The sequence below is a fragment of the Liolophura sinensis genome, chromosome 13 (genome assembly GCF_032854445.1).
Source record: "Liolophura sinensis isolate JHLJ2023 chromosome 13, CUHK_Ljap_v2, whole genome shotgun sequence".
Lineage (NCBI taxonomy): Eukaryota > Metazoa > Mollusca > Polyplacophora > Chitonida > Chitonidae > Liolophura > Liolophura sinensis.
The window spans coordinates 3,525,835-3,545,487 of NC_088307.1; positions in this window are offsets into that span (position 1 = coordinate 3,525,835).

Here is a 19,653-nt window from a genome sequence, read left to right on the forward strand (position 1 = left end):
TACCAGTTATCCCCCCTGTTGTGAGGAAGGATTTATGTCTATTTTATCAGATTTTTGCGATGAGCTCTTATAATGTTTAAATTTCAGTAATTATGCATCTTTATAAAAACTCAAGTGTTTGAAATGAGGATATATTTTTTTTCAAAAATGAATATCAAGGGAAACAACTCAATGTTCGCGATACCAAGCTCAGTTAGGTGATATTTTATTTATTTATTTATTTATTTGATTGGTGTTTTACGCCGTACTCAAGAATATTTCACTTATACGACGGCGGCAAGCATTATTGTGGGTGGAAACTGGGCACAGCCCAGGGGAAACCCACGACCATCCGTAGGTTGCTGCAGGACCTTCCCACGTACGGCCGGAGAGGAAGCCAGCATGTGCTGCACTTGAACTCACAGCGACCGCATCGGTGAGGTCACTCCTGGGTCATTACGCTGTGCTAGCGCGCTAACCAACTGAGCGGTGATATTTTAATACCTGTTGTAATTTGTTTGAGGGCCCGGTTGTGGTCTGAGAAAAGGGGTAGGAAGCCAGCGTTTAGATGTGCTAGGAGCAGTGATTTGTACCTGTGTCCCATCAATAGCCACAACAATGCCTGGAAATTGGGCAGCAGCGTAGAACGCTTCCTGCTTTTCTCGGATTTCGCGAGCTGTCAGTGGAAAACGAATGAACTGAGCAATGAGCCGGTTTGAAGATAGATAGGCAGCGCTGCAGCCGCTTTGCCAAGGGCGCACCCGAGGGCCATGAAATGTTTTTTCACCCACTCTTTGTGACCGCCCCTGTCGGTTGGCTTAGAGGTGGCACTGGAGAAGGCGCAAAGCCCCCGTTGAGTGCTAACACCAATGTGGAGATGATCATTCCAAGCGCCGTGAGGATAGAGACGATAGTGATCCCTTGCTCCCGGAAGAGTGTGCGGATGCGCTCAGTCAGCGTGCTATCGTCGCGTAGGATGCGATTTATGGTCTCTCTGATGCGGTTGATTTGAGGCCGCACAGCTTGGCGTGTTGACAAGGCTGCCTCGAGGTTGGCCGCCCTCTCATCCTCGAAGTTACGTAGCCGTTCTGCAATACGGCGCCAGGAGAATTCATCCTCAGCCTCCTCCAGTTTCCGGTTTTGCCTAGCTATGTCTTCGTCCAGCCTTGACAGCTTGGCGAGGTTATTCGTGAGTTCACCCTGGACATTCTGCAGCGCGTTGTCCAGCACCAGAATTTCTCGAAGTTTGACCGGTGAGTCGAACATCGTTTCAAGGGCTTGCTCAGTGTCGCTATCCGTGAGGCTTGTTTCCATTTTGTGGACCTACAGCGTCCGCTATCAAATGCTACTAGGACGCATCAGAAGCATCTTTCGCTGTTTGGCTCAAATTCTTCAGCTCAAGGGTATCTACAGTGGCGGGCGCGGCACCCAGCTCATCGGCCGTTGTCTGCAGGGTTGTCACTGCTGCCTTCGACAAGGCTGTGCGTCCACGTTTCCAGTCGACAAAGCCAAGATCTTCCCTAATAACATTTAACCCACTGCGTTGGCCGGCTGTTGTGGAAAGGGTCAAAGGCTTACCAGTACGTCTGTTGACGATGTCCAGGTTTGGAAAGGCCATAAGCCGCAGTTGTTCTGATCGACCTCAGATTTTGTGTACTCCGCGAGTGTCAATGTCCGCTTCCCCAACCTCGGCCATCATGACGTCATTGTTCCCGGCACCGCGCGCCTAGCCTTCAAGATCACTCCAACTTCGTCCGACCCTAACGTCACTGTGGTCGATAACCTCGGACGCGCAATAGTCAAGAAGACTACGATCAAAGTCAGCGGAGATGAAGTCTTATTCATCGACCACTCCGATGTGTTCCATTGCTATGGATAGATCTATGGCTGACCAGAAATGAACGACAGAATGCGGTTTATCAAGGCACTGGTAGAGAAAACATGCTCAAACATCGCGTCAAAGCGGCAGAACGGCGGATAATGCTGGAGAAAAAGCCATCGCTCGGGCATATGGCAATCGGTTCTACATCCCACTGGATTTCGAGCTCCCCGAGAGCCATATCCCTTCTATTAGAGTGCCTTGGCCGAACGACTCGTGTACGAACTGACGTTCAACGATTACGGCCGGGTCCTGAAGACGAAAGATGGTGAAACCGCCACTTACACCATCGACAATATCAGTCTGGAGTTCGATAAGGTCACTGAACCGGAGGTGGCTAGACAGATCCGCAATCAGTTTGACGGCGCGTACAGGCGTCTCCATACTATATGATCGCGTTCTCAGGAACAAAAACTTGAATGTGTCAGCCAGTTCGCTGAAGGGTGTCTTGATGTTGTTACAGACTTAAACAGCCGGGGCATGATGTGCCAGGAATCCTTCTACAACCTAAAGATCACCAAAGTGGAGGTTACGGTAAAGGGTGTCCCCAGTCAGCTGTACAGCCAGGGAATGCGAGAATATCAGCAATGGGAAGAGACCCAGAAGTTCTTCGCCAGCTTACCCACTAAGTAGCGGGACCCACAGGTGGCCTAAAGAGTAAGGCCTAGCAGATGTGTCTCTTGATGAGTTCTCTATGGCTCTCTGGCTTGATTTGAGGACAACTGATTACAACCAGCTGCATGGCAGTGGTAGGCGCTTGGAGAACATCAGTGGTTGGATCACTATACAGATCACGAAAGAGGTCGAGGCGGCGGCGGGCTTATTGAATGTGTATCAGTATTGATCATTGATGACTGTAGCGCCACGAAGGCGTTTACTTAGAAAAAGGACATACTCAGTTCCCATGCGGACCAAAGCGTCCATGACTCCATCCTCAAGGACCTGCGCGAGCTGACGCATTGGGTGGCCCTCTTTCACTACAAAGATCGGAATTCATTTGAAGACTGTCAACGCGAGAACGATGTCATCCCGACCCAGGAAGAAAGGGTAGCGGTTCGACAGTTGTTCGCAGAAAAGCGGCATTCTAAGCTTGTACTGAGAGAGTGAGTGACTGTTCGGGGTTTAAGGTCGTGCTCAACAATTTTTCAGTCATATGACGACGAAAGCTTGTATTGAAGACTGATCAGTCATCTGCATATCACGTGTGCTGAACTCACATAGTTGACGGTAGAACTGATACTTCTGCTTGTAGCGATCGCAGTCCTAACCCCGCTTTTCATCGTACTCATGCGCGACTATATTAGACTAAGGGGTCGGTTGGTGGGTATACATACAAGTGTCGCACCACTTCCCCGCAGAATAAAAATGGACTGTGACGAATACATCGATAATTTGCTTGACGAAGACGACAGACGCCAGCCTAGGGAAACAAACGACATGCCCTGTCCCGCGATGGGGCAGAATCAAAACACCAATCTGCAGAATGGACAAAACATAGGGGAAAGCTGGTCGCGCTTGCGTCAGGTGGACAGGTCAAGCAGTATTTGGGGAAAGACGTGACAGCCGACGAAAGACGTGACAGCCACGAATGATCCGCAGACTCAAGATTTAAGGACTCAGCCCAACTCTTTCTATATGCAGTAACGATGTCTTCTCCCATCAGTGATGGAAAGATGCTGGTAAGCGCGCTCTATCACGCAGCAGTAGTCACTCTCCTGGTTTCTGGGAACGTTCGTCTAGGCAAGATGTTCATGAAAGCACCCATCCCAAAGCTAGACACCACAACCCAAGACATGGGAATGGTCCTTGTTGATATCAGTCTGGCTATGTGGACGGAAGACCTGTTAATTAAACAGGGGATCCTTTCTCCGTATATTATGAAGTAACAATGGCCTCGATCGCGATGATGATGGGCGGCGCGCTCGTAAACGCTCTGGCCTTCTCGGGGTCGAACTATCTCTTCTCGATGGTAACGGCTGCCGGTGTGGACGAGGAGCGGAAGCGCCACGACAAGGCAGTAGAACAGCTCCAAACCGCCCAGGTAGCTGAGCGCTCAGACTGGATCAACGAAGAGCTCCGGTGGCAGGGCTTTGCCGTCCAAGCTTTCCGAGATGTCGGCTCTGCAAACCCTGGCACAAAACCACAACTCTCCGATTTCTATGTGCCTTCAGAAGACCAAAAGCACTGCAATATTACCTTCGTCATCCTGGGAATGTGCGGGTTTGGCCTTGTCAGCTTTGGGATAGCTAGAAAACTTGCCAAGTAATCCGAAAAAGCCGCGCTGCGACGGCCTACAAGCTAACCAAGTAATCCTAACAGACCGTGTTTCATCGCCGGAAGGCGTTTGAGGCCAGTGCCGACATAACCTAAGTAGTGAGGCGGCAGATTTGTTGCGCCCTTTTTATGCGCCTTTTATATATATGCAAAGCAACGGTGAATCGTACGATGAATTTGCAGGAAGAGATATACTTCACGATGCTAGAGGTCTGCCACCGCGCTCGCCAAGGCCTCTGCAGATGTGGCCAGGGCCTGGCTTAAGAAACAGAAACAGTTATATCTCGCAGATATATCTTCCAGCACCGCGGCGTATCCCTAGGCCAAAATTCGATGTTTCGGTGCCGAATGAAGTCCATCGTGCCGATCTTCTGTTTCTGCCGCATGATCGACCAGGTCGAGACCGGAAGCTTTACAAGTACGCCCTGGTTGACGTCGCCTCTCCCTATAAAGATGCCGAACCTCAAGTTATGAAGGAAGCTAGAGGTCGATGATGTTCTAGCCCGCATATACAGTCGGGGACCGCTTAGATGGCCGAAGCTGCTCCAGGTCGATCCAGGGCGTGAATTCATGGGCGTTACAAGCCAGTTGAGGCCTAAACAGACGTGGGCGGGTGGACGTCCACCGAGACAAAGGCGCTGTGGAGCAATTCAACCGGACTCTGGCTGACCGGCTTTTCGGTCATCATTGTGCGTTTGCCTCCCGGAAAGAAATCGACAGATTGGGTGGCCCGGCTGCCTGCTATGGTGTCTGCTCTCAACAATGAAGTTACCCGCCTCACTGACAAAGAACCTAAGGATACCAACAAAGCAAAAGCGATGACATAAAAGCCCACCTCCACTGTTCCAGGCCGTCCTGTTGGCCTTCGTGAACAAAAGCTCCCTTCTGAGGTTGTCGTTCGCTATCCATACCAGCCAGGCGAGCTAGAAGGCCGTCGCAGTCGTGAAACAGCGCCTGTCTGGTCTCTAGAGGTGTATCGGCTTGGATGTTCTGTCACTAAGCCCAATGAACCGGTAGTGTACTATTTGTTGGATGGTCCGCCACGTGAGTTTGTTCATGAGGAACTTCTTGTGGTGCCGCCTGGAAGGGCATCTTTGTGTCCGTACGCCAGCGTGTTCATTCCGTTTTTGGCTATCCAGTGCGTGGAGTCGAAGGGTGGGAGCCATACCTTGTTCACGCGCTGCCAATATATGCGATGGCGCTATGACTGCTGAACATCAGTGCCTTAGCGGAAGGTCTGCTTTTCGAAGAGAGCCTCTTTGTACTGCTCATGCCTGATATGCTTCTTCACGATGGCCTTTTTCATGTTGTGGCTTCTAGCCTAGAGAATGCTGTACATCTTCGGGCACATGCCGATGTATTCGGACATTGGGCGCCCAGCACATTCACCCTTCATCTTACCCAACACCTTGTTCGCCATGCTTTGCAGTGGGTTGTCTGTTGGGTAGTCGGACGTGTCATAGGGACCTGCATGCCTGGTCATATCCCTGTACACATCTTCTGTCTGAATCTCTTTGAGCAGGCTGTCTGTGTCAGTGTAGAGGAGTTGGCAACGTTCTTCGTAGTGAGCCTTCATCTTGTTGTAGTAAAAGTCATACATCAGGTCTTTGGAGAGCTCGAGGATGCCCATACCCACATAAAAGGGGCTGTTGAGCAGTAGACGGTCATAGTCTGTAAGCACTTCCGTCTTCTTCAGCAGAGCATACCAAGGCAAGCCGAGACTGGTGTAGTAGTGGGCGGCGTCTTGGTCGTACTGTCTCAGACAGATCTTCTGGAAGGTCTCAAAGACATCCGCCAGTAGTAGGACATCAGTGCGGTTGTAGAGGTCATGGTAGTCCCCTAAAGTTGCGCATCCGAAGACCTTCCAGACCAGTTGTAAATGGGCATAATACTCATCGTCGATGTGCGTGTGCGAGAGCTTGCTGAAGAAAGCCTTTTTGGGGGGAGCTTAGGCACAGTGAAGCGCTCGCATGAGGCCATGTACTCGTAGGCGTAGATGCCTTTTTACTGTAACATGTTAAGATGTCGACATTCACATTTTTGAACATGTTGTATCATTACAAACTGATGAAAAATACTGACATTTTAACGTTTTATTTATTATCTAATTGAATGTATGTATGCTTTGGGTTTTACGTCGTACTTAACGATTGTTTAGTCATATGACAAGGAGGAGTCATGAGGTGTACGTACATATATTGTATCTTCTTTTGTCAGGGCGAGTCCGTGCCGCCAAAGTGCTGCCGTCCTTGAATTATCACGTCGGAGACACCAGATATGACACCCCACCCAGTCAAATTGTACTGGCACCGAGCCCACCAGCCATGTTTTCTTGCTCTAACCCCATCAGTGCTGAACGCTAAGCGAGGCAGCAATAAGTAGTATTTTTAAAGCCTTTCGTATCTGCGATTGATCCCCTGTCTCCCCACTAAGATAGACGCTATAACCATTAGGCCACGGAAGTGGTCTAATAATTATTGTTTAGAGTATAGACATATTTTCCTCTTATATGACAGCAGCCAGGTTTATGGCTGGAGGTAACAGGACTTAAAGCCGCAGTCAAAACAGACAGAGATGGATGCGAACTCCTGGCTTATAAATAAATGTTTTTAAAAAACAATAAATCAATTATGAATGTCGAGCGACATATCATTTGACGTATTTATTTATTGAATTGGTGTTTCACGCTGTACCGCACTCAGGAATATTTCATTTATATGACGGTGGACACATTATGGTTGGAGGAAACCGGGCAAAAATTCTCTGACCACGGAGGGATTTGAACGTATGCCATAGAGATTAAAAGTCACCTTCAACTACTAGACCACGATCCGTTCCCGACCACGTAGTAGATGCATTTGATAAAATATCAAAGAAGTAGTTTAATATGGATTGCAATGAATTTTGTTTTTGCTAAGATCAGAAATTAAATTAAGTTTACGTAAGGAACGTTGAAGGCGTGGGTACACCTGACCACAATTTAAAGATGTACACGTTATGCCAAAAACTTTAATAGGTATTGAATTTTTGACTTGAGTTACAAACATATTTATACAGTATATACTGCTAAAGACTCGTAGTTCATAGTTGTATGTGGGTTCAACAGTAAAAATAAAGAAGCCGATGAAACACCACGTTACTGCGAAAGGTTTCAAACGCCTTCGATCCATATGTCGGGATGTAAATTATTATTATCATTGATAACGATTCCGGCATGTGGATCGCAAGCTTGTGAAACCTTTAACATTTATGTGGTGATCCTTCGGCTGCTATTATTATTAATATTAATAGATGTGCAATTCTCATATGAGACTAATTCCCAACCGTCACATCGTCGTCGCCGCTCATTTTTTACCCTATGTGCTGTTGTATTTTATCATGAGCGTTATAGTGATGTTCAAACTAAGCATGCCCAACCGTATCCCAGTCATCTAAAATGATGAAGACGAACGTTCGCCATACTGTACAAACGATACTTGATCTCTTCGGTGCCCTAATTGTTGCAGGGTCCTCTTCGAAGTCGGGAGACCCCCCGGGTCAAACCCGAGTCGGGTCATAGCAAAGACTGAAAAATTGTACTTGCTGCTGCCATGCTTGGGGCTCAGCGCTGAGAGGTTAGTTCAAGGAAACGTGATTGGCTGGTCCGATGTCAGCATAGTGTGAATGGGTGAGGTCATGTCGGCTTCTGTGACATCAGCACCTTGGCGTCTCAAGAAGTCACAATACGTGTGAATATATCTAATGACTCCTCGTCGTTATATGACGTTAAACCCCAAGCATACATACATACACACATACATACATACATACATACATACATACAAACAATGGGGCCTCCGTGGCTCAGTCAGTTAGCGCGCTAGCGCAGCGTAATGACCCAGGAGCCTCTCACCAATGCGGTCGCTGTGAGTTTAAGTCCAGCTCATGCTGAAACGATACTTCATTAAAGTAAGCTGACACGTGCAGACAAAAAGACATGAAGACCACAGAAACGCGTGCATGAAGCTGTTTTATTTGGCTTTTTTTCTTTTTCAGAGACCACGAACAAGTATGTGTATACAACACATCGACAACGTTGCTAAGCACTGTGCCTAATGCGTTTGATATCTCTACATCACTCCAGTGTGTATAGACAAGAGAATATACAAATATAATCCGTCTTCGAACATATCTGTTTCTCTGAGGAGGCTTCTCTTATAATTGTTAATAGATTTATTGACTTTTAATCATTATTTGTCCCCCCCCCCCCACCACCATGAAAACGTCATTTTAAGAACAGTAGTCCCTATTCGTACATCAGACAAATATGCCAGGAATTTCGATCAGATACTTTACTAAAGGTCAACTTACTTCCTAAAATTATAAACTTAGATTTCGTTGAAGCACATTACGCATGGGTATAGCCCTTCACAGTCATTGATGTGAGCTGAGTTACATAAGCCGCTTATATTGCTGTGTTATTCACTAGAGCGTTTTGTCCGAGGCCTGTCCTTGCTTGACGCTGAGTTCCGGTCTCTAGACCAGTTTGATGCTGTGGCCGTTGTTGTATGGGGACGGCTGGTTCCTCCCCACGGACTAGATACTTGCCCACAACCCACAGCTCGGAGCGTCGGTTGAACATGCTGAACATGGTGTGGTAGTCGGCGACGTACGCCTCGTCAGTCGTCACCACACCAGCAGCCGCCAGAGAACCCTTAAAAGCATCCACCGCCGCCTCCTTACTCATGGCGCCTCCATTAAACGGCCTGTTAAATTAGAAATGAAATTTATAAAACAATTTAACATATATTTACTGTGAAACCGAATGACTTAATCAGCGCTAAAAGAAAACCATTATACGGTACGTATATAAACAGTCCCAGATTTGTGTATATGAACAGTCCCAGATAGGTGTATATGAACAGTCCCAGATAGGTGTACATGAACAGTCACAGATAGGTATATATGAACAGTCACAGATAGGTATAGTCTCAGATAGGTGTAAATGAACAGTCCCAAAGTGGTGTATACGAACAGTGGCATATAGGTGTATATGAACAGTGGCATATAGGTGTATGTGAACAGCCCCAGACAGGTATATATGAACAGTCCCAGATAGGTGTGAATAAACAGTCCCAAATAGAGGTATATGTACAATCCCAGAGAGGTGTATATGAACAGTGGCATATATGAGTATGTAAAGAGTCACAGATAGTGCATATGAACATTCACAAATAGGTGTATATGAACAGTCTCAGAGAGGTGTAAATGAACAGTCCCAGAAAGACATATATGAACAGTCCGAGATAGGTGTATGTGAACAGTAGCATATAGGTGTATGTGAACAGTACCATATAAGTGTAAATGAACAGTCACAGATAGGTGTATATGAACAGTTCCAGACAGGTGTATATGAAAAAATGCAAATAAGCAATAGAAAAAAGATCCTATGTGTAGGTGCATGTGACTAATTGATTGGTCTTTTCAACATCATGAAAACTGTTGGCTGATTCTCTTTATATGATACCGTCCTATGTTCGTACTTTATATACTTTCTTAGTTCTTTGTTTTTTTGTGTTATACGTCGTTTTGGGAATATTGTTTGATGGCACTCGTGTCTTGCGTTTACACGTATTTACATCCGACATTCGTATACTAATCCTAAATCATAAAGGAGTGTTTTCAATGAATATAATCAAAAGGCGTCAAAACCGACAGGCGTATACCAGCCGTCGTAACTCCCATGGCTACCAGTGTTGTAGATATTACGTCGCCATTGGAGTTACGTGAACGTAGAGCTACGTGCGCTTTGTGAAACGAGGCCCAGGGTCCATATTGGTTGACGGCTGGTTTTAACACCTAAACACTACAATAAAGTGCCACCTTCTTTATTATGACGATGTGGCGATGAGTCTGTGTGTATTCCAAGGTACCAAACTATATACTCACTTGACGTAGACCTCCATGGCGGGCATTCTGTCCACGGTCACCTCAGGGTTGGTTGGGGCAGGCGGGTTAGCCATAGGTAAGATGAAGATCATGGTGGAAACATTCGCCACGGGTGTCAGGATAGGGTAAGTACTGTTCATCACCAGATCTACAACAGCAACAACTCAGCAGCCATTAAACCTGTACAGAGCATGCGAATTTTGCGATGATCGACTAGAAACGCCTCTTTGCGCTTTACGAGTGGTATGCGGCTTATGTAACATATTATTTTTATAAACTTTTCGATCACTAACATTTTCAAATTAGACCAATACCAACAAATGCTAATTCCATCATCATTGTTCAACGTAATCAAACTGTTCCGCCGCGCATGCACCGCTTACGACGCGTGTACATCACTAGCACATACTTATACGGACAGCTGACGATTCTCATTTGTAGGATAGAGGTGGTACTGTTACATCATCATTACCGGTCTTTTTTATGTTTTTATAAATTAATTTGATTTGTGTTTAACGTCGTACTAAAGAATTCTTCACTCATTTCAGAGGCCTCTGTGGCTCATTCGGTTAGCGCGCTAGCGCAGCGTAGTGACCCAGGAGTCTCTCACCAATGCGGCTGCTGACCAGCTTATGCTGGCTTCCTCTCCGATCGTAAGTGGGAAGGTATGTCAGCAAACTGCGGATGGTCGTGGGTTTCCCCCGGGCTATGCCCGGTTTCCACCCACCATAATGCTGGCCGCCGTCGTAAAAGTGAAATTTTCTTGAGTACGACGTAAAACACCAATCAAAAAAAAAATCACTCATTCCATAGTTGGTGTATGAGTGAAGAAAACCGAAGTGCCCAGTGACAACCACAGGCCTTTGACAAGTTGTTGATGACATTCCCGCTTGTGACGCGCAGACATGCATACCATATTGGTGGAAGACAAGTGGCCTTCAACGAACGTAAGACTGCGCTTAATGGCTGAATGGCCACACAAATAATGACAGGGGGAATCTACAAATCCCCTGCTCATGGCATAGTTTGAACCCGCGCCTCGTGTGTTTAGCTTGCAAGTGAAATGCAAGTGCCTCTATCGACTAGACTGTGACCCGTTCCCTTTATATGAATGCTGTCAGGTTCTTGGATCGAACAATTTGAGCAGAACCCTGAGTAAATCAGCGTATCGTCTGGTACCTGACAAACTTACAACCATAGGACCAGTGAGTACTAGATTCAAGTAATCTATTTTCCTGATCAGTGGTTGATCAGCTGAATCGAATGAGACACCGTGTGGTGATCCAGCAATCATCCAATGGTGATTAAACCTTTGAACGTACAGGTATTTAATTTAGCATTCGTCGATTTCAATTGTTTTAAGTGTCTGTTGCTGTCATATTTTGCATAATTTGTTCTCTGTTGCAGCCAAAGGCATGTCTGCGTGTCTACAGGTCTATAGGCCTATTTTTTGCAAAATTTGTTCTCTACCGAAGACATTCTTAGCGTGATCTGGTGTCTACCGCAGACACAATTTAGTGTCGACTGAAGTCATATTTTGTGTAATCTGGTGCCTTCTTATTTGGGTATCTTTTCATTTTGCCTATTTTGTTCTCCACTAAAGTCATGTCCTTAGCATACTTTATATGCCTAGTTTATAATCTTGTGTCTACGGTAGTTAAAATTTGGTGCCCACCACAGTTATAATTTGGTGTTTGAAGGAGCCCTATTTTGCATAATTTGATGCCCTCTTCGATTGTAACCTAGATCTTTTGGGATTGACTAAGACTTCTGTTCACGCTTCACTCAAAAAATGAAGCCGTTAATATTAACAAAGTCTGTTGGGTGAGTGATGCTAGAATGTATTCTGCTATTGCAGCAGATTGTTCTGTTAAATATAACACACACATTCTATTAATTCAAAATAAAGGTACCATTAGACTAACAGGATATTATGTTGAATGTGACAGAACATTGCGTTATAATGATAGAATACATTCTAGCATCACTCTTCTGTTAAAGTTAACAGACTATTTTTTTTAGAGTTTACTGATGATACGAACGGGAATGAGATTGGGACTTTGAACATTCAGCAAGGTCATTTCAGCTCATGACTTCTTGACCTCCCTAGTCTTAGACTAATATAAAGTTTTGAGCATTTGTCAACCTACATTAAGGCTAACCTATAAGATTTTGTCAAAACTGGAACAATAAAGCCTTGGGGGCAAGTGTTGAAGAGACAGTGTGTGTGACATCTACTTTCCACCACGTGGTACAACTTTAATGTCTAACATATTTCTTAATATCCAGCTTACATGTACGTTACATTAAACAGTACATACAATAGCGTCTCGACTTTCTTCTTGGAACTTAAAATTGGCTATGAACCCTTGTATTCCTAAGGCCCCAGTGGCCAGTCCGGAAATAAAGTATATTACACTATTTTATCCTCTGAGGTAGATTTGAGTTAATTGCCCAGAAATAAATTCATTCATCAATCATTCAAGGAATAACAGCTATCTCACTCACTGTCTTCGTTCTTGCCACCCGTCACGTATCCTGAAAGACGAGAGCTGAGGCCAATGTTCCCCATGAAGCCCCTACTCATCTGGGACGTATAAGCCACCGACATGTCTTCATACCGTCGGTGCTCATAGTCCTGAACAAAACCGAATAATAAGAAAAATAGATGTTAAATACAAAATATTCTGAAGAATGAAAAATAATATTGATGTAAACAACTCCGTAAAGTATATACATATTTTTTTATTAAAGTGGAATGCGAACTTTCGAAGGCACAGGTTGACTGTGCCGATAGGATGTGTGCATCACACTTTTTCTGATATACTAATACCATTTTAAATAAAAGGCACTGAAATATTTGAATACAATGGTGGGCTTTATAAGCCATACTGACGGCATTAATGAACTCTGAATTCACATCACCTTTTGTTCCTGATGATCACCAGAATTTTGGGGAACATTATTTCAGTAATCTTTCACTCAAATGTATAATCAGTTACTCCAAAATTCAGTGTCGTTATTGAAGTTAGAAAAACTCCCTGTGAGGTCAGGTCTGATAGTATGGTCCATAAAGCCCATCTTACAATTCAACGCCTTAAACTCTTTTCACCAAAATGTAAAAATGAAAGTATATTTATGCATGGTTACAAGTGGTCTGTTTAGTTATGCCTAATGCCTATCAAGTGATGCCCACTTCCATTTTTACAGATCTTTCCCTTTAATAGTATGTCTAGATTCTAACTATTAACTACATGATGTTCTGGTTCAACTCACATGAGAACACTCTGCTTTCTAATGAAACATGTTTTTGCCAGGTGCTGTCTCATTATTTAATGATCTGTCTAATTAGCGACGTCTTAGGAGGATTAATGACTGCATGGATGGGAAATGGGAATGCAAATTTACCGGCGTCTTGCTAACGGTCGTGTAAGCTACACAAGTCCTTTTCTGGCAGATTGACGGGGCTCCGTCCGACGGCGTCTGGCTGAAGCCCATCTGGGGACCGAACGGAAACCCTCCGCTACCGAATATGCCATTGGGTCCGAAGAAGGCGGCGAAAAACCCATTGCTACCTTGGACAAGGCAGAGGCACACAAACACTGTGGTTAACTTCGCGACAGCCATATTCTGAAAGAGAGAAGAAATTATCACTTATCCTTTGATGGAATTAGAATTAACGATTTGATTTTTGCAGTACTGTTGACAGCTTCCCTTTGCATGATTTTTTCCTATTTTCGTACTTTATATACTTTCTTTCTTTGATGGTTTGTGCTGCACGTTGTTTTGAGAACTGGCCTGGAGAGTATTGACCTAGAACGTCAAGAGTGGATGACGGCTGGAAAACGAATGTCTGTTTCGACGCATAGATTACATATTTGCTGGGAAAACTGGTATGTGAAAAATGGGCGCGTCTGTATTTCCGGCTTGCAATTTACTCCAGAAAATCAACTATTTATTTAAGAAATTTTGCAGTAAAAATGTCTAAAATTTACACCAGTAAAACGGACGTGCTCACAGCTTAATGTATTGATTTATTCATTTATTTGATCGTTGTATAACGCCAAATTCATGAATTCTTCGGTCATATGATGGCGCTTAGCATTATGTCTGGATAAAACCCGGCTATATGGAGAAAACCTCTCACCTATCAATACCTTTAAGGTATTTCGGCTCGTGACTTTTGGAGCTCGCTGACCTTGGATTAAGGTAAAATTTCAACCATTTTGTCAACCTACATAAATACTGCTCTGTAAGGTTTTGTCAAAACTGGAACACAACAACTATAAAGCCCATATTCCCTCAAAGTTTAAAATATACCGTAACCGTTTTGTATTTCTTGATATCAAGCTTAGGATGTGTCGTAACATAAAACAGTACAAACAACAGCTTCTCGACTTTCTTCTTGGAATTTAAAATTGGCTATGTACCGTTGTTTTCCTAAGGCCCCAGTGGTCAGTCCGGAAATTGAGTAGCCTGTAGTCGTGACGTTAACGACGTGATGGATGTCTGAACAATTCTGTAGCGGAAAGAGCGCGCTGGAAGGTGTTGAGTTTGAAAACCTTAACAGGGAGAGGTTCAAAACCTCCTTTTTCCTTGTTCTCTAATTTTAATAGAGTATAATATGCACCGACCATGGGCGTTTATTTATTTAACGCCACACTCAGAAATTATTTCACTTATACACCGGCAGTCAGCCCGGAGGAAACCAGGGTGAACCACAGCCTCTATTCATAACCATGGGTTTTTGATGCCTAGCTCATGGACTTCAGAATTAGAAAAATATTCTAACTTCGTTTTCCTTGCAGTAATATAGACTTCCGACATATCCATGTCTAAAGCTGGTGTTGTTACGTGTCACTGAATAAAGGCAATTTTGGTGAAACAAGTGAAACAACTGATGAACTCTTCAGGCCAAAAGACAACTGGAGTCAGGAAAATATCAAACAATTTTAAATTTTTTTTGAATGTACTTGCTATGGATATAGGAAATGGAAATGACAAAGTATAACAAGACAATACTCACCACGATCTGTGTTGTGTTGGCGGCTTATCAAAGCACAAATGTAGCAGCTGCTGAGTACGCCTCTTTTTGAAAGAAAACAAACCAGTTACTATTGATTCATAAAAAAACGGGTTCGATTGTCTTGTTAAATTCGGGGTCAATCTGCTAAGGGCAAATTAGTAAACTCGGCTGCCGACTGTATTATTGCGTTCTATGAAAGGCCATTTACACCACAAACCAACAACGTTTCACAGATTTGTGGCCACTATCACTTTACGCTGAAACTTCATGCTCAATAATATTTCACGTATACACTGCCGGTCAATTTTATGGGTGGTCGAAACCGGAGTGCCTGCGGGTAGACCGCGCCGGTTAATTTTATTGGTGGTCGAAACCGGAATGCCCGAGGGGTAGACCTCGCCGGTCAGTTTTATGGGTGGTCAAAACCGGAGTGCCCGCGGGGTAGACCGCGTCGATCTTTGTCAAGTTACATAAACACTACCCTACACGTGACGTGCAGATTTGACCGCCATATAGGTGGAAGACAAATGGTCTTCCACGAACCTTAACCGGCGCAAATGGCCCCACGAGGTTCGTCAAGAGCTTAGTGTCCCCATGGCCTGACAAGCAATCATTACACATGGAAATGAGAATCAATGGATTACAGAGTTCCTATAAGCCCGGATCACATTGTGTTTCCGGTTGCTTTAACATGGCGCATGCCATAGCCACATAAGAATCCCACTTTAAAAATTTAATTAAACTCCAGATTTACAGAGTTATCAAACACATCAGAAAAAAATGGCTTACTCTTCCTGAAGAACTCAGGTTATGTTTTTTGTTGTCTTTTCTTCCTAGGTCCTTGGGATGAGCATATACTGGTGATGGGACAGGCATTTCCTGCTGTAGTATATGCTTCACCAGGCTGCCCTTTCATTTATTATTCATGGACTTAACTGTTGTTTAACGTTATACTCAAGAATTTTTCACTTATGCGATTGCGGTCAGTTGTAACCGCAGGCAAACCACAAAATTTTGGCGGTTTGCTGACGAACTGTTACGCAATTGACTCAGACCTAGACACTGTATTGGCGGAAGATAAGTGGTGGTCTTCAGCGAGTGTCTCTGACAGATTACTGTCACCAAGGCTTACCGTCTGCACAAAAAATCCAGACATTCACAGTACGGCCTGAATCAACACCTCTTGTGAATGACATTATGCATAGCAAAACCAAATCAAAAAGAATATTTGTCTGCATTTGACGCAAGATTTATTGATTTGATTGATGATTTATGCCGTACTCAAGAATATGCAAGATTTATGTACAGTGTATCTCCTTCTCAAGACTAAAATGAGAAATGTTATTGCCCTTTTCTTACTAATTTAAGTTGTAATAACGTCTATGACAGCCCGTGAGAAAGCAGTACCGTTATTTCTTTCATAATTAAGGTCTGATTTGTCTTCCGTACACTTAAATCCAAAATCCCCAGCTTTCTCTGACCATACGGCGGGTTATAAATATCCCGTGTCGTGCATTTCACATAGTTTAATTAAGCACAATCCAATCTTTAATGCTATCATAAACATAAATAATACAGCCACTTATATAATCATCACGAAATTACCACTGTTTTTGTATTTGTTCTAGATAATCCGACGTTCGTTATGGAAATACAGTTATGTAACTTATATCTCGAACAATTACTTCGTTATTCTCCATAAAAACATGTTCCGTAATAATGACTAACATTGCTGTATATTGATAGGTTGGGTTTGTTATTCGTGTATATTATTTTCTAACTTTGTTTGGATTTAATTTTAGGACCGTTCTGAAAATTTGAACCACGCATGCATGTTAACATGGGAGGCTTGTATAACAGGTGATCAGTTTGTACGGGGCTCGCTGCCGTCCCAATGATCTGATAAACAAGTAAATACAATTTGTGGTTTGATAGGTGTTTTACGCCTATGAATAGTTCTCCTACGCACGACGGCGGTCAGTTTTATGTGTAAAACGCCCGCGTAGGGAAACCACAGAACCTGTATGCAAAGCTAGTGTCCACTCCAGACAATCCAACATCACTCAACTTTTCAACTTTTGCTGACTCAACAAGATTCAACAGCAAGTTGAATGGTCCGGTCCACACTACAAATCAGATAGGTCAACACTGTCCACTATTCTTGTGTGTTGAACCGTTGAGCTGTGTTCTTTTTTTTTTTTTTTTCTAAACTTTCGATAAACTGGAGGGAAATTTCCATCTTTCTCTCTAATGCATGAGACACAATGGCGAGCAGATGGAAAAGTCAGAGTGTGTTGTACAGGCAAGGGTATTTTTCTTGCTCTTGTATCAACGAGACTGTTTCATCGTGAGACAAGTTTCTTTCTATCGCCATTGGCTCCGCCATTTTGCCCAGGTCACGGTGACGTTATTTCTACACGCCCACTGACTGGCTGCTTTTTATGAACTTGACTCAGCTTGTCAAATACACATGCACATTTCCAGTTCAGCAGTGTTGGATGGTGTTAAGTGTTGTTGAACGAAGTTGAAGAACCCATCCAGATTACTCAACACTGCTCAACCTGTTGACTCATCTTCAAGTTCACTCTTGTTTAGTCATAAAAGGTTGAGTGATGGTGGAGATTCTGGACGGAGTTTAATCGTCGCCATCTGGATTTCGGTTAAATGTCAGTAGAAAAATCTATGAATTCTAATACTCTATTTTAATTTTTTTCACATTAATCACTTTTTTCGTTCTTCATCGTATAAAAAATAGTTTTACCGTTAATTTTTTTCTAAGCAGCTACATGGAGTTCATATTGTAACCATCGAAAAGGACAAACTAGTCAAAATTTTAAACCTTTTAAGAAACGAAACATCATCTTTGGTCTTTTTTTTTAATCTTAATCTTGAAATGCTGGTTTCTGTTTTCAACGTGTACAAGAATTTTAATATTTTTTGTTAGCGTAGTTTTGTCAATTTTCAGTCTTTTTGAAGCTGATAGATTATGCTGATTTCCCACTGACATTAGGTACACTTTATACATTACATACTCTTTCGTATTTCACTTTATTGCGTTCAAATCGTTGTACGAAAAAACGTAGTCCAGTGACCAATCAGAATAAAAATGAAAATTGAGACGTTTTGGCAGTCTGACGCATCTCAACTTCAGGCGTAGGAGAGTTGGTGAGCAACTTACCAAAGGCCTGCGGTTATGTGTGGCGCTATACAACAATCACATAAATTAATGAATGTTTATTTACTCAAGAATACATTATGTCGAGCGAGGAAACCGGGCAGAATTCGTGGGGAACTCACGAAAAGCTACAGGCTGCTAGCAGACCTTCCGACTTACGAAATAAATATATTATTTCGCCTGACCAAGTTGCCCGAAACTCGCAAAGCATAACAAATAGACCACACAGTTTAGACTACAACTGCTTTAGATGGGAATGGTTTATCCGCTGTCACGAGGATGCTTTGAAGTCAACAAAACACTTACTGAGTATGAACTGACCGCTAAGCCCCTTTAACGCTGTACAATTCTACGGTTAATTGTATCTGTCCTGAAAGACATAAACAAGCGGTATAGCCCGAGGCTAGTTTTGTTGTCTTATACAACCGCTTCGTGACGTTTGTAGTGAGAATGAAATTAGTGGAGGCAGCTTCATAACAGATCAAAATAGAACCTTTTTTTCCAGCCTCGCTATCGTTGTCACGTGACACCGGGCTTATATATAAGTCTAGTTCAGTCGTTCATTGACATGTCACATGACCATTATTACAGGAATGTCATTGGTGGTAAGACAATTCAGTCTGTGTTTTTGCAATCGCCATGTAAAAAAGACAGTTAGGCCTACACAATTTAACAGCTACATACAAAAGTGTCATGCAAGGTACATATTAATTGGAGTGTGCCAATTTATTAGAATTAATTTAATACAATTAATGTGTCTTGATCATTTAGAGAGCACTCTAAGGTATAAAGTTTTAGAAGTGCAATGCTTGCGATTGGGAATATAGGAATTTTTATCCATTTTAATCACACAGAAAATATGAGCAGTCGCGAAATGCATGTCATCTGTGATTAGACACTCACTTACGCTATTTGCAATCATTAATACCAAGTAAAGGTTGCGGGATGATTGCACTGTGACCTTTGACGACGCAGGCTCGAATCCAGCTCTTGATGATTATTTCAGTCTTTTATTCATGAGATTTGCCAGGTATCTGGCAGAGTACTGATGTAATAAAATAGCGCTCATAAAATTAAACACGATCATGGAAGTGGCCAATTATACATTGCCTTAGATACTAATCCAATAAACCCTTAAAGGTTACACGAGCGCATTGATTTTCCTTACTATTTATGTTGTAAATTTCTCAACTCCCACCTCAAAAACATACTCCCCCTAACTTTCGTGTGGTACAATGTCATATCACCACATACTGCTTGCACTTTTCTCTACAACATATCCAAAAAAATCGTGACTTCAATTTTCTTAAACTGTGGTTGCTAAAAGTAAGGTCATAGCATTTTGTTACCTTGGTGACCTTCATGGAGGTAGGAAGTAACACTGGCAAAACA